General features: G+C 46.1%; 1 long non-coding RNA gene across 1 annotated transcript; it reads right to left on the bottom strand.

The window, feature by feature from the left end:
- Positions 1–6,372: 6,372 nt before the first annotated feature.
- LOC116944504 (uncharacterized) lies at positions 6,373–15,467 on the bottom strand. The gene is made up of 3 exons (XR_012940437.1): positions 15,191–15,467; positions 12,655–12,850; positions 6,373–12,172 (listed from the first exon to the last, which is right to left on the bottom strand). It is a non-coding gene; the product is annotated as an uncharacterized LOC116944504 (long non-coding RNA).
- Positions 15,468–16,041: the final 574 nt, after the last annotated feature.

The raw sequence follows: 16,041 nt of genomic DNA, 5'->3' as shown, positions 1-16,041 counted from the left end.
TCATCGCTGTATCATCATTGTGCTACGATCATATGCATATCGTCATCACAGTATCATCATTGCTGTATCGTCACGGTATCATCATCGCCGTATCTTTGTCGCCGTATCATTATCACGGTATCATCATCGCCGTATAGTCACGGTATCATCATCGTCATATTTGTGGTCCTGGTGTTATCATTGCCGAATCGTCATCACAGTATTCTCATCGCTGTATTATCGTCATGCTATCACTATCGCCGTATCATTGCCATGGTTTCATCATTGCCGTATCTTTGTTACGGTACCATCATTTCCGTACCATAGTTGCACTATCATTATCGCCGTATCATTGTTGTCGTGGTGAATCTTAGCCGTAGCTGCCCGACATGGTGATGCAGAAGAGGCTGCTGGGGATGCAATCATCGCCCCACTTGACGATGAGGATGGAGTTTCCCATCTTCGTCACCGTGTAGGTGACGTTGTAGATGACGTTGCCCGTGTGCTTCATGGCGTGCGGGGTCCGTTCACCCCCATCATCAGCATGTCGGTGCCTGTTGGAAGCAGTGGGGGGGGGGAAGAGTGGTGGTGCAGTGGTTCACGTGCTGCGCTACAAACCCGGCAACCTGATACTCCGATATCTGAGCCGGACCTGTGCCTTCCCTAGGTTGACTCATTCTTAAATTAGTACCTGGTGTGGTGTGTAAAGCATCAGCCCTGTCGAGAAAAAGGCGGCTGAGCGTGGTGCTGGTCACCCACCCTGTCCCCTATCGGCCTTTTTAGGTGATCACGAACAGAATTTTCCCTGTCTACAGGGGGGCCTTTGTGGTTGGAAGGGGGGACTGGCATGGTGTGAGCGGGAGGGACATGAATTACTCGGTGTGAAAGGTTGGATTTAGTGACTCACATGTTGGAAAGTGTTGCAGGATACATGCGTGTGTATGACTGTTCTCCCTGGTTTTGCAGTTGACAGAGCTACATGTTATGGGTACAGATAGCTCCTAGAGAGGAGCTGTGTCTGTGTTGAAGTTCGTCTTCAGTGCAACACCGAGATATTCGAACAAGAAACGTGACAATCGCCAAGCCCACTTAAGCACCTCTCCAGGATTGAATTTATGCTGTGAATGCGAGGGTTGGCAGTAGCTCTAATCGGCGGCACACCTCGTGGCAGAGCCACCCACTGCCACCTTCACAGTGGAGATTGGTCGACATGGCGGCGTGCCATAGCAGAACCACTGACCAGAGTGTCCACCACACAGTCGTGAACCTCTATGGGAACTATGCGAGTCTGTGAGTCTCTTTATGAGTCTATTGGTCTCTATGTGAGAGTTTGTATGATCACACCCTGTTCCCTTGTGAGTGGAACCTCAAACTCGCACACAAAACCCCCAAACCCCACACACAAAACCCCCAAACCCCCAATACAGAACCCCCAAACCCCCCACACGGAACCCCCAAGACAGATGCCCCAAACCCTCTCTACAGCAGGGACGTGCGGTCAGGGAAGGCAGGGAGGCAGAGCCTCACCTGTCATAATCCAATGTAAATAGCGGTTTCGAAAAGTAAAAAAAAAGAATAATCTAGTAAATTAAAAAATCTCCAAATTTGCGAAGCTCCACTGCAAATACAAGAAGAGAAGAGAGGTGAGGCAGCGATGAGCTCAGCCTCCCCTCTGATTGTGCAACACCTCAGTAACTGGATTGAGCTCGGACAATAAGAGCGTGCCTGTTGCAATCTCAGTATGTCACCAATGTAATGGTTGTAGACCCCTTCATTTCATGTTCTCGCCTTCATGTAACTTTTTTCACATATATGTATGAAGATATCTAGGCTCGCTGGTCTCGTCATGAAACTGCAATGAAAAAGCACCAGGGGAGGCAGCTATCACATCTGCCTCAGTGACGGGGACGTATCTAACACGCCCCCCTCAGTTAGGACACGCCCGCTCAGTGAGGCCACGCCCCCTCCGTAAGGCCATGCCCCCCTCAGTGTCTGAATCAGGCCCTGACACTAGCCAGTGCCTCACCAGCCATTGACCTCACCTCACGTCACTGCACTACAGATTCCCAAACCATCCACACAGAACTCGTGAACGGAACTCTCCTGGTTGTCCCTCATCTCAACCCCCCCCCCTCTTTTCAACTTTATGCAATTTCCTACTCTGTCACACGCACTTTCACACTCTACATTTCATTCTCACGTTCACTGTCTCACTCTGTCCCTCACATTATCTCTCCCACTTTCACCCTCACCATCACATTCACTCTCATACTCAATCTCTCTCTAAATCACTCTTTCACTCACTCTCACACTCACTCACATTATCTCTCCCACTCACTTGCATACTCACTGTCTCACTCTCATTCTCACACTCACTATCTACTCACACTCACTGTCTCACTCAATCTCTGATTCACTTTCACACTCAACATCACACTCACTCTCGATCTCTTAAGCAAACTGTTCAATATAACACTCACTAACTCTTACACACACTCACTCTCACTGATACTCACTCTCCCACTCACTCTGACAATCACATTCACAAACTTTATCACTCAAATCTCACCAGTTATACCACGAATGGTTGGGGGGACACGTGGCTACTCGTTGAGTGGGAGGGGTCTGAGGGTCTGACGCAACAGAGACAGAGGGGCGTGGCCATAACCGTGGAGGTTAGTGACGTCACTGCACACGTGACTCCAGTGTAGTGAGACGTGCAGAGAAGGTAGCAGCACTAGCAGTACAAAGAGCCGAGCTCTTGTTGCTATTCTTTACGGGGAGTGGAGACGAGGAGGAGGGTGCACAGTGAGACTCACGCTCACTCACACACTTTCAGATTCGCTGTTTCACTCTCAAACTCTGTCTCACACTGCATCACTCTCACATACTGTCACATTCACTAATTTACTCATTCTCACATGCACTCTCACTCTCACACTAACTCACTATCACACTCAATGTCTTACGTTCCCGCTCAATAATTCACAAGCATTCAATCTCACGCTCACATTCACTATCTTACTCATACTAATTGTCTCACTCGCTCACTCACATGCACTCTCACACGCACTTTTGCTCTCCTGCTCACTCTCTCTCACATTCACTTCGACACTAACTCTCAAACTCATTCACACTATCTCACTTACACTGTCTCTCACTGAATCTCACTCACAGCCACTCTCGCACTCTCCAACGCATTCTCTCGCTCTTACTCACTCTCACACTCTTACTCTCCCGCTCAATAACTCTTACATGCATTCACTTTCACACTCACTAACTCGCACTCACTCTCTCACTTGCTTTATTACTCTTCCACTCACTCTCATTAAATCCCCCACTCACTTATTCTCACATTCATTCACACTCACTCACACTCACTCTTTCATTCTCACTCAATCAATCTGTCTCATTCGCACTCACTCACTATCACACTCACTGTAACTCTCTCACTCACGTTCACACACATTCACTCTGACACCAACTCTCTCACTCTCCCATGCACTCTCACAACATCAATCTCACACTTTCACACTCACTCTCACACTCACATCCCCTCACACACTGAATCTCACACTAACTCTCAAACTGACTCCCATTTAGTCTCAATCACTCATGCTCACTCACTAACTCTGATACTCACCTTCACACTATCTCAATCTCATGCATTCTCACACTTTCTCTCTCACATTATCTCTCCCACTCACTCGCATACTCACTCTCGTTCTCACACTCCCTATCTATTCACACTCACTGTCTCACTCAAACTCTCACTCACTTTCACACTCAGCATCACACTCACTCTCAATCTCTCACTCTCTCATGTACACTCTTTCACTATAACACTCACTAACTTTTACACTCACTCACTCATACTCTCCCACTCACTCTGACACATTCACAAACTTTTTCACTCAAGTCTAACTCACCAGTCACGCAACGAATCGTTGGGGGGTCACGTGGCCACTCGTTGAGTGGGAGGGGTCTGAGGGTCTGACGCAACGGAAACAGAGGGGCGTGGCCATAGCTGTGGAGGAGAGTGACGTCACTGCACACGTGACTTCCGTGTAGTGAGACGTGCAGAGAAGGTAGTAGCAGTAGCAGCACAAAGAGCTGAGCTCCTGTTACTATTCTTTACGGGGATTGGAAACGAGGAGGAGGCACGGTGAGACTCCATCTCACACTCACCCACTCACTAACTCACTCACACACTCTTAAAGGCACTCTAACATTCACTGTCTCTCTAACACTCACTCTTTCACTAAAAAACTCACTAACTCTCACACTCAATCACGCTCACTCAAACTCACTCTCACACTGACTAACACTCACATTCACAAACTTTCTCAATCAAGTCTTACACTCACGGCACGAACCGTTTGGCGGTCACGTGGCCACTCGTTGAGTGGGGAGGAGAGATAGGGGCGTGGCCATAGCCGTGGAGGTGAGTGACGTCACTGCACACGTGACTTCCGTGTAGTGAGACGTGCAGAGAAGGTAGCAGCAGTAGCAGCACAAGTTGCCGAGCTCTTGTTGCGATTCTTTACGGGGAGTGGAGACGAAGAGGAGGGGGCACGGTGAGACTCACGCTCACTCACACACTGTCCGACTCGCTGTTTCACTCTCAACCTCTGTCTCACACTCACTGTATCAATCTCACATTCACTCTCACACTAACTCACTATCACACTCACTCTCTTACGCTCCCACTCAATAACTCACAAGCATTCACTCTCATGCTCACATTCACTATCTTGCTCATACTCATTGTCTCACTCGCTCACTCACATGCACTCACACACACTTTTACTCTCCTGCTCACACTCTCTCACATTCACTTTCACACTAACTCTCAAACTCATTCACACTATCTCACTTACACTGTCTCTCACTGAATCTCACTCACAGACACTCTCGCACTCTCCAACTCACTCTCACACTCTTACTCTCCCGCTCAATAACTCTTACAAGCATTAACTTTCACACTCACTCAATCACTCACTTTATCATGCTCCCACTCACTCTCATTAACTCCCCCACTCATTTTCACATTCATTCACACTCACTCACACTCATTCTCAGTCACTCAATCTGTCTCACTCGCACACACTCACTTACTATCACACTCACTAACTCTCACTCACGTTCACACACATTCACTGACACTAACTCTTACTTTACCATGCACTCTCACAACATCAATCTCAAACTAACTTTCACACTCACTCACACCCCCTCACACACTGAATCTCACACTCACTAACTCTCAAACTCACTCACATTTATTATCAATAACTCATGCTCACTCACTAACTCTGATACTCACCTTCACACTATCTCACTCTCAAACTCATGCACTTTCACACTTTATCTCACTATCTCACTAACTCTAAAACTCACGCACTCTCACACAATCTAATCCTTACAAACTCTCACACTCACGCTCACTCACTCTCTCATAATCACTTTTGACTTTAATGCTCACTATCAGTCACACAGGGTCGGCATCGTACCCACAACTTCCTGCATCCAGACTTAGTCTACTGGTCGACTCATGGAACACTGGTAGACTACTAGTCCACTGGTAGACTCATGCACATGGACAACTGCCACTGGGAGTTCCCAATGGCTGGACCACATAGCAACTTCGCCCCATATTTCCAAAGCCTGGCCTTCCTCACTGTGGAACCCAGGCCCTCAGCGATGTTGGCTCATTGCTCACTTACTGCACTTTCTCCAACAGATTGCTAAAGTTTTGATTTAAAGCTTCCGTGACTGCAGTAATTCATATTCTTAGTTCTTTTGGTAAAGTCACGTTGAAGGGAAACAATAAAATAATAAAAAATATATAAAACAATACAAATTCTCACGTTTTTATTGTTTTATATATATTTTATTATTTTATTGTTTCCCTTCAACGTGACTTTACCGAAAGAACTAAGAATATAAGATTGCTAAAGGTTATACCGGGTGACCTGCATCTTTGTCTGTGTGTGTAGATGGCCAAGGCTGAAGAGAAGGTGGGCTCCAGGAGCGGCGTGCAATGGAGTGCGCTGCCCACATCGGACGGCGTTGCCATCGCCAGTAGTAAAACCCCACGAGGTGATAGATATGATTAGAGAAGTCATGGTGGGGGACGTCATGGTGGCCATAGTTGAAAACAAAAACAAGCATGTGAATGGTTATGGAATAAAAATGTTGTGAGGCAGAGTGGCACAGCAGGAACACTCCTCGTGCATTTCTCTTTGGAGTCGGGATGATCTCCCCCTGCTCTGCATAGGATTCCTCCAGGCTCTCCAGTTTCCTCCACACAGCGAAATAAAATTATTAACACATCCCAATGCTAAAAAAATAGTGTTGGTGATTATATGCAGTCCAGGCACTCAGTGGAGCTTTCTTGGGTAAACAAGCATCGTATATTTTATTATCATTTCAGCAGGAAGGGCCCAATAAGCAGCCACGTTATGTTTCATGGGTGTCCTGCGATCGTTTGGATGTTAAACAAGTCTTCATGTCAAAAGCGCGGTTACATAGGTGATGATACCAAATTTGTCATTAGTCTGTTCTTCACATGTTACAGGAATACGGAATTGGTTAAAAATCAAATGGAAAAAAAACACTACATTGCTTAATGAACAAATTAAAGAAACGAAAACGTTTTATTTAACAAAACAATATTAAAACAATAGTACAGTATTAATCATCATCATTGTTCTTATGTTTGCAGAAATCTTGAAGCTCTTTGGGGATTTCCTGACCCCCACCGAGAGAAGCGAGGTCCTCACCGTGAATAACATCTGGTATTTCGGCGTCCATAACAAAGGCTTTGGCACCCAGAACCATGGCTACGATGATGTCTACAACCATTATGTCTCGGTACGGCTCTCCTCAGGGCACGTAACAAGTGGAGAACATACAAAGTCTGCACACTGACAAACACCATGATCATCTGCAGAACAGGCGGACAACATACCCGACACATTCACACAATCACTCTTACACATGCCATACAAAATATTGCATCCATACTCAGTGACTGAATGAGCAGTGACTGGATCAGTATGCTTAGTTGATGTGATTGCTCCGCAGGTCGAGCATGAGCACCTCAATTTCCGGTATGAGGTGCTGAAGAAGGTGGTCGGACCTTACAGCCAGATCTTCAAATGCCGTGACCACAAGACCAACACCCGAGTGGCTGTGAAGATGTGGAGACAGTCATTCAGGTAAGACTTCACAATGGCTTGCATGGAGAAGGCAGGACAGTAAATCAATTCGATCTTTACGTGGGTAGTGTTATGGTGCTCATATGTGTGGGTTTTCTCTGGATTTATGTTTAACTTCTTTCACGCCGTACGTAGCCCACTGTATTAATCGCAGGTGTGATGAAGGACAACTGTCTTTTAGAGCGAGCGACATACTGCGTGTTACAAGGGTCACTTCTTGTAATTAATATGAAGCTGTGGATTTCCGCTGTGCAGTGCTGAGGAAGACCACAGCCAGTGGATGGAGTACCACATCTTGCTCCAACTTCAGGGCTGGGCTAATGATGATGTCAACGTTGTCAGAATCCTCGACTTTTTCACCTTCAGGGGTCACAACTGCCTCGTCATGCAGCTCATACCGAAGTACGTACCCCGCTGTCTGAGCAGCTCAACAGAGACATGCAAAGCTGGCTGCTCCACTCCATTTTCACCTCCAGACTTGCTCATTTTTCTACAGCCACGCCAACAACCGGCAGTGTGGCGGCAGTGGTAACACTCGTGCATCATACCAAGAGGTTGGTTTCGATTGCTGACTCGGATATAAGTGTCTGTGTGGAGTTTGTTCTCCCCTTGTTCTGCATAGAATTCCTCTGCATTCTCCGGATTCCTCCAATAGCAAAACACTCGCACACAATTTAACTGGCATCCGACAAATTTGCCAATTCTGAGGAAATACCTTAAAATTACTCAGTTGGGATTACACATAGGAACAATGTCACCCCGACAGGAGAACTTGGCAGGACCCTCGGGAAAATGTGTTTACATTTAGTGAGGCTTCCATATGATAAACGAGTATAATAATTGTTATTGTTGACTCAGCCCTTTACAGGATGGCACTGACTTTGTGTTGTTGTCTCTTTAACAGAAGACGTCTGTTAAGTGCCGTTGATTGCACGGCACCCCAGCACATGGAGATGACAATGGTGAAACTCTTCACCAAGTCCATTCTCAAATTCCTCATTCAACTCCATGCAAAGGGAATCGTGCATGGGGACATCAAGCCGGTGAGTGGAGACCACGTTCAGCGCAACTGCAGCATTAATTTGAGTTCCCGTTCGGGGCTCGTCCTCGTAAAACCTAGACCCATTGATCAAAGCGTTAATGCATCCACTCTGTCCAACTGTCAATAGCTGCGGGTCATGATAACTGTCGTACAGAGGGTTATGTATGGGTGAAACTTAAGTTTAAAGGTTGTTTGCTATTAGGGACTCGCAAAAGAGAAAACCAGACACGTCAAAACAAAGCAATGCCCAAATCATGGAGACACAAACCAGTGCAAGTAAAAGGAGGCTTTGCAAATAAGCAGCTGTGCTTTAACCTGACAACTGCCCACCTGTCTTCATGCTGCTCATGCGCATGATAATGCGTTACCAACTTCATGCATGTGCATGCTTCTGCCTAACTCACACTCACAGCTACAAGCTCCGTTCGGCCCTCTTGTAACAATCGTTATTCAGGTATGATAAGAGCGCCCTCTTTAACGCCGGGTACCCAAGAGTGCTCTACATGAGATTATCGATTGGCATCATCTTATCTAAATACATTTGAATTGGCACCCCATCGGCAGCCGTGAAAACATTTTCTTGAGTCGCTATGAATAACCTTGGAAAAAGCATGTCATCTCCAATTCCCCTTTTAATATTTATTATGGTAATTTTGCTACATGATCAATCTTCTGCAGGCTGAATAGTTGTGCATGCCTGTAATTCAGCACTGTAGAGCCGCTGGTTGGTGGATCACACCAATGGTGTGAAACATCATCTGTGGCCCCTCCTCCTGCCTCAGAGTGGTTCTCGCTCTTCCAGATAGAGTGAATACTGCGTGGCATTGGCGTATTACAAGTTGACATTATTATCATAACCTCTGAATGTGAATATCTTCTGCTGCCCATCGTCTAGAGGAACATGTCGATTAAAGAGCCTGGGACAGGGACCATCCGGATGATGAGTTTTGAAAACAGCTTTTTGGTGGGACGCCAACGTGAGTCGTGAGTGTGTGGCTGAGTGTGAGAATGTGTGTTTATGCAGTTTGAGGAGAAGTAGTGTAGTGTTTATATTCTTTGGTTCTTTCGGTAAAGTCACGTAGAATGAGAATAAAATAATAAATTGATCAAATAAAATAACACAATAATATTCTCACGACGTTTTGGCCACAACACAAGCAGCCTTCATCAGGTGAAGGGCCGAAACGTCGTGAGAATATTATTGAGTTATTTTATTTTATCAATTTATTATTTTATTCTCATTCTACGTGACTTCACCGAAAGAACCAAAGAATATGAATCCTTGCAGTCACGAAAGCTTTAAATCGAGTAGTGTAGTGGTTAGCACACTGCATTACGAAACTGGCGACCCAGGTTCGAGTGGCGGTTTTCTGAACCAGTCATGGGCCTCCCCTAGGTAGACTCAGTCTCAAATGAGTACCTGGTGTGGTGTGTAAACAATGCCACTCAGGAGACAAAGGCGGCCAGGCACGGTGCAGGTCACCCACCCCCTTCAAGTGTCGTTCCAGACTTCATAGGTGGTCACTAATTGCACTTGCCCCAACAATGTCTAAGGCTACACGGGGGAACTTTTCTTTGTTTATGCAGTGAGGAACCGTAGTGTTGGGGTTAGTCGACAGCACTACAATCCTGGTGACTGGAGTAAAATGCGCGTTCGTGAATATCTGAACCAGTCCTGAGCATCCCCTAGGTCGACTCAGCCATAAATGAGTACCATGTGCGGTGCCTAGGCACCACCACTTTAGGAGACAAAGGTGGATGGGCGTGGTGCTGGCCACCCATCCTCGTGTGTGTTGTTCAGGCCTTCATTAGGTGCTCGCTAAAAGCAAATTCCAGAGAAATTTGTTAAAGGCTATATGGGGACGTTTTGTGTGTGTGCGTGTACACGTGTTTGCATCTCTGCGCCTGTGTGTGTGCATGTGTCTAGACCTATGGGTGATTACATGTGTTTTTATACTTGTTTTTTTGTGCCTGTGTGTTGCTGTTAAAGGCTATATTTGTGATATTTGTCTTTTGTAATTCACAGATTCACAGATTTTTTGTTCCCACGCGTACCTTGCCCCAGAGGCGTACCTGGGCCACACGTCATCTTTCCCGATTGACATGTGGGGACTGGGTTGTACAGTGGCCGAGTTGGCTACCGGACGAATCCTCTTTCCGGCCATCAACAAACACGACCAGCTCCCGTGTTATATGGAGGTATTGCCCACACAGCAGTAACACTGACAATTCCGTTATTGTCATCAATTTCACGACCAATTTGCTCTTGAAATTGCCCAACTCAGTCATTGCTTTAAAGCTTTCGTGACTGCAATGATTCATCTTCTTTGGTTCTTTCGGTAAAGTCACGTAGAATGATAATAAAATAATAAATTGATAAAATAAAATATTACATAAAAATATTATTGAGTTATTTTATTTTATCAATTTATTATTTTATTATCATTCTACGTGACTTTACCGAAAGAACCAAAGAAGATCAGTCATTGCTTCTAACCACGTTCACTTCTCAGCGAGTATTTCCGCATCAAGGGTATTAACATAATCTTCAAAATTGGTATGACCAATAGAACATGCGACAGGAAATAGTTACTTACAATTCCCTGAGCAGACCACTTAAGTCGTCTCTTCTGTGAGAAAGAGGCATACAAGTGCTCGCGACTGGTTGCAGGGTTGTCCACACACAAGCTACTGAGTTGCATTCAACCGCGTGACAGAACCAATTACTCAGGCGTAGACCCGTCAAGGTAACCGTGAGCAGAACGCATAGATTTTTAGAGCTGTTGTTATGACTCGTGATAGATTATTGCGTGAGGCCACGGATTGGCCACATGTAACCCCAAAACCACCTGCAAACAATTTGAATTGTCAGATGAACAAGCATTTATCGCGCCAATTATTGTTGTTTCATCTCAACTGCTTGTAATGAAGACAATTGTCACAACCATATAAGCAATTTCAAATTAAGCCACGGGACCCATAACCTCCGCTGTGAATGAGGCAGATGGTGCATAGTATTTTGTGGTTTAATACCGCAGGAAAGACCAGGGCAGTCACTGGGATTGATCGGTGAACTTCTGCAATGTGCTGCGTACGCGGTTTTGCTGGGCCATGCCAATAACACTGCCGTGTGCCTGCATGCGAGAACCATCGGGAGTGGTAGCTGAGTGGTTAGCGCCCTGACCGTGTGGTGTTGAATGTTGGACCAGTCCTTGGCCTCTCAAATATCGACTCAGCATTAAATCAATACCTAGAGTGATTTGTAAAATAGCTACTGCGGTGTGGCCTTGGGTGCTGTGCCATCATCAGTAGGTGCTCACAGACAAAACATGCCACACAAGTGTGTCAATACTGTATGGGTGATCATTGTCTCTTTGTAAATTGTGTGTAGACCCTCGGGATGCCTCCTCAGAATTTGATTGATGGCACGCCTGGGAGAAACAAGTACTTTGGTGAGTGAAGGGGCGAGTGGGGGAAGCGCGTTAAGTTTGAGGCAGAGCTGCGTCTGTTAAGAGTTTAGTGGTGCATTACTTTGTATAGTTAACTACTTCCACACGTGTTTTTGCAGTCAATATAATTCGTAATGCTTTTTGGGGGAAGGGATAGGCCTCATGGTGATCTGCCCAAATTTGTGTCATTAAGGCTCTCCACCACCTGACACAGGCAAGCAAATTAAAGTACCATGAAGTGCAAGCGATTAAAGAGACGCCAGTTGTGACTAGTAATCATTATTTTAGTAGAATCATCTGTAATGTGAAGGGCAATGCTCAAAACCACGTTTAGCAATCAGATCGGACGTTTTTGGGAAGCTGCAGATGCAAGGAGACGTTTCCTCCCTCACCTGCAATGTAGAAGGTCGTCGCGTGGATCCCCACCCTGGCTGCTGTACATTGCGGGACCATATCCTCTCCCCTTTGCCTGGTCGCCTCTGAAGAAGAGGCAATAGTTCAGTGGGCTTTACCTGGTAAAAAATAATGTTTTGCTTGAAAGAGATTAAATCACAGTTAAAATAGCTCTTCTTTCTTTACCTCTAGGATTTATCATAGTTAATAATTATTGATTGCACTTGGTATTTGCGCTATCATTCTTAGAATGCAAAGCTATCACAAAGGAAGGTGCCTGCTGTGTTTCACAGACACCAACTGCAGTCATTTCACAGTAACGGGCATAACGCCAGCACAGTAATTTTATTACTTCACAAGGTCTGTAATGTCCCATTTTAAATCAAACAGCGCAAAGCATCATATGGTTAATACTGAAGTAATAACCAGGGCGGCTTGCAGAATTTGAACCATGAACTTCTGCAACAAGCGGTCAAAGCACTCCCACTGATCTATGTCAGAGCACTAAAAGATTTTGTTTCTGCGCTGTGGGTGTACCAGGGTGCTGTGGTTTGTTGTGATGTTTAACCTGGTCTGCATCATTCCTGCAGATGGTTCGGGGATGTCTTTGATGTCCGGACAAAGCAGGGTCCCAGGCAGTCACCCCCTCTACCTGGCACTCGGGAACCAGGACTCGGAGTTCCACGACTTCATTAGCCGCTGCCTGGAGTAAGAACACACCCCCGCCCCCACCATACCACCGAGAGGTTTTCCCATTCAGTCACCTGGTAAAAAGAAAAGCGTGTAATAGTTTAACATCACTGGCGAACGATCACTAGCCCCACCCTTTATTCTGATTATTCTTCATCTTCCAAGCCATGTCTCCCATTAAACACCATTGTCCATAGTCTTGCATGTAAAAAAAGCACTGACATAGAGACCCACAGACTCACATACTTACATGGTCCATGCACGTGTAGTGACTCAGTCGGAGACAGGGTTCTTAAGGGACCTTCCTTATTCCACACGTCAGGAAACCACATGTGCCCCGCGTGCGTACGCACTAGTCACACATCCATGTTCTTGAAGGTACTACCTAGCTGGAACAGTCTGCAGGCTGTCTAACTTGCGGCGTCTAAGGTGGTCGGAGAAGGCACCGAAGAAGGTGACGAACGGCGACACGGCGAGGGGATCCACTTCCAGCAACAGCCCCGAGCTCCGGTCCCGGGCCCCCTTTTATTCCCCTGGCGTGGCCTCGCCCCGCCCTTGCACCGCCCTCTTTCTCGAACCTACTAGCGGGTTCTCAGGCTTCCAGATCGATTTATTCCTGGGCTTCCCTTTAGATCTCCCTCTGCTGACGTGTGTACTGCCCCCTGCTGCCTCTGCCACTTCCTTGTCAGCAGCCCGCGTTATTACACTACACACGTAAAGAGAGACCCATATACTGTCATACACTCACATGGTCCATACCAATATCCGCCATGAGCCCCGAAGTGTGTGAGTTCCTCACACAATCCAGCCTGGTTAAACCTAGGATGGATCGAAGGAAGGCCAGCCTAAACGTCCCTAACAGGCACAGATGTTCCTTTAGAGGGGTCCACGTTTCACAAGCATCGAGAAGAGAGGGCATGACTGTGCTCGAGAAGATCTGAAGCTTCGTATGGAGCGACAAACTAGGTAGCTTCCAAACAGCATTGCTCAGCCGATAAATAAACGCCGAAATACTGCTGATTCAGAGTGAAACCTCTGCTGTCGAACCAGAGCTGGTCATAAGCACACTGGCCAGGTTTGGGAAACTCTCCACTCTCTCCACAACTGTTCCATGACAAACAGGGAGCTGAGGGTGTGGAATGTTTGATGATACAAAATACCCAGGCAAGTGCTTAGTTTTGGTGCAACTGATGGTAAGACCACACCTCTCAGTAGTACACTCCAGGTTCAACATCTGTGCTTCTAACTTCGCCTCTGAGTGAGCAGCAATCACCAGATGAGCATACATAACTTGGTTGACCAATAGGGAGCCATTACTCGACCCCACCCAGGCATCGATCAGCCACATTAAATAATGTGGGAGGCATAGGACATCCCGTTCGCACCCCAAGGTAAACAGGGAATGGCTCTGACTTCTGGCCACATAGCTTCACCTGAGATTGCCCACCATCATGAAGGCCCTTAATGTCCACACACTTACATAGAGACCCACAAACTTGCATACACTTACATCAGCCATACATTTACAAATACATAGACAAATAGACTCACATGCACTGACGTGTCCATACACATATAAAGACCCAGACTCATACACTCACATGGTCTATACACTTATAGAAACCAATAGACTCACATACTCTTACATGAAAGCCCTTAAAAGGAACATATATCGATATATGTATATCATGTATGTGGAGGGGGCTCGGTGAAGGATGCCACTGGGCAACGCCAGGCTACACGTACCTTGAGGCTACTGGACAGTTGTAAGCATTGACCCTCCAACAACAATTGAGGGTGGTGGAGCGATGTTCACAATGACGGACCACTAGGGGGAAAAATACATCAAGGTGGCACAGTGGGGAGAACAGAAGGTTCATCTGCCAGTCATCACCAATAGTGGAGGATTTATGCTTCTCCCTTTTTTATATAGTCAGGTCCTGCAATTTTTTTTAATCAGGGCTCTATGACACAATCAGCCACTATTGAGTCATGACATAGCCAACATCGTGGCGTATAGGTTAGATTATTGCAACTCACTAGTCTACGGGACGTCTGCAAAAAGCATTAGGAAGCTGCAGCATGTACAAGATTATTTGCAAGATCCAACCATGTCCGTCCAGTGTTCACGGTGCTGCATTGGATTACACTTGCTAAACGAATACATCACACTCAATACACACAAAGTGCTTACCACAAATGAACCACAAATTAACCACAACACCACTGGGGCAATTAACTTTTAAATATAGATTGAAAACTACTTTTTTTAAACTCATGATTGAATGTAGTTTGTTGTCCTTCACCCGTACCTGCAATTGGCACGGTTGGCTATGTATGGTGCGAAATAAGTTGAACATACACACGTAAGTTAATGGACACAGTAAGAGAAAAAAATGCACGTAAATACTTACATCATTATCACCCTTGCCACGTGTGCCATATATTTCTATGTGTCTCAACAGATGGGATCCAGCTCTGCGGATGACACCAGCAGAGGCACTGGCGCACAGCTGGCTGAGGGATGAGGAAATTCCGAGGGATGAGGAAATTCCGAGGGACGAGGAAGTGCCGAGGGATGAGGAAGTGCCGAGTCAGTGTGTCCCTGTTGTGGACACATCAATCCACTCAGAGGCATCCGCCAAGGAGGAGACTAGACAGTGGGGTGAACCCCTGCAGAAAGAGAAGAAGAAGTCACGACTGGTTCGAGCATACAGGGCCGTATGCTCATTCTTCCGTGGCTTTAAGAAATGCACCGCATGCGACCGTAATGCTCATCCTGGGCGCGTACACATTCCACACACCGTATACACACACGCTCGCCTAAGCGAATACATGAGCAACTTCCGGTGCTAGCATCAATATCAGATCCCATCTCCTGAGTTTTTTACCCCCACACATGTAGAATGAAACCCCTCTTAACGACGGTAATTGGTTACATGAATACGGTCATTAAGTAAGTTGGTAATTAAACAAGTACAGTCGACCTTTCCACATCGCGGGGGTTAGCGGTGCAGGCCCCGCGATCTGGAAAAACCAAGTTAAATGTTTTGGTCCCTTTGGTGAGCGAAGCAAGCACCTCCAGTTACTAAACTTTTCAAATTATCTCTACATGTTCAGCCTTTGCGTGTCGTCTGCTGGCTTTTGAGTTCTTTTAGCAAACTTAACTTTTTACAAAATGTAACTTTAAAAAATAAATTGTGTATATTTATGGTATTGAAAGATACAATAGATTAATATACAGTACTGTACATATATTTTATGG

The sequence above is a fragment of the Petromyzon marinus genome, unplaced genomic scaffold (assembly GCF_048934315.1).
Source record: "Petromyzon marinus isolate PM22_M1 ecotype Great Lakes invasive population unplaced genomic scaffold, UKy_Petmar_22M1.pri1.0 PM_Scaffold_23, whole genome shotgun sequence".
Classification (NCBI taxonomy): Eukaryota; Metazoa; Chordata; class Hyperoartia; order Petromyzontiformes; family Petromyzontidae; genus Petromyzon; species Petromyzon marinus.
Note: the sequence above shows the minus strand (reverse complement) of the source record. Positions and strands in the feature narration are given on the sequence as shown.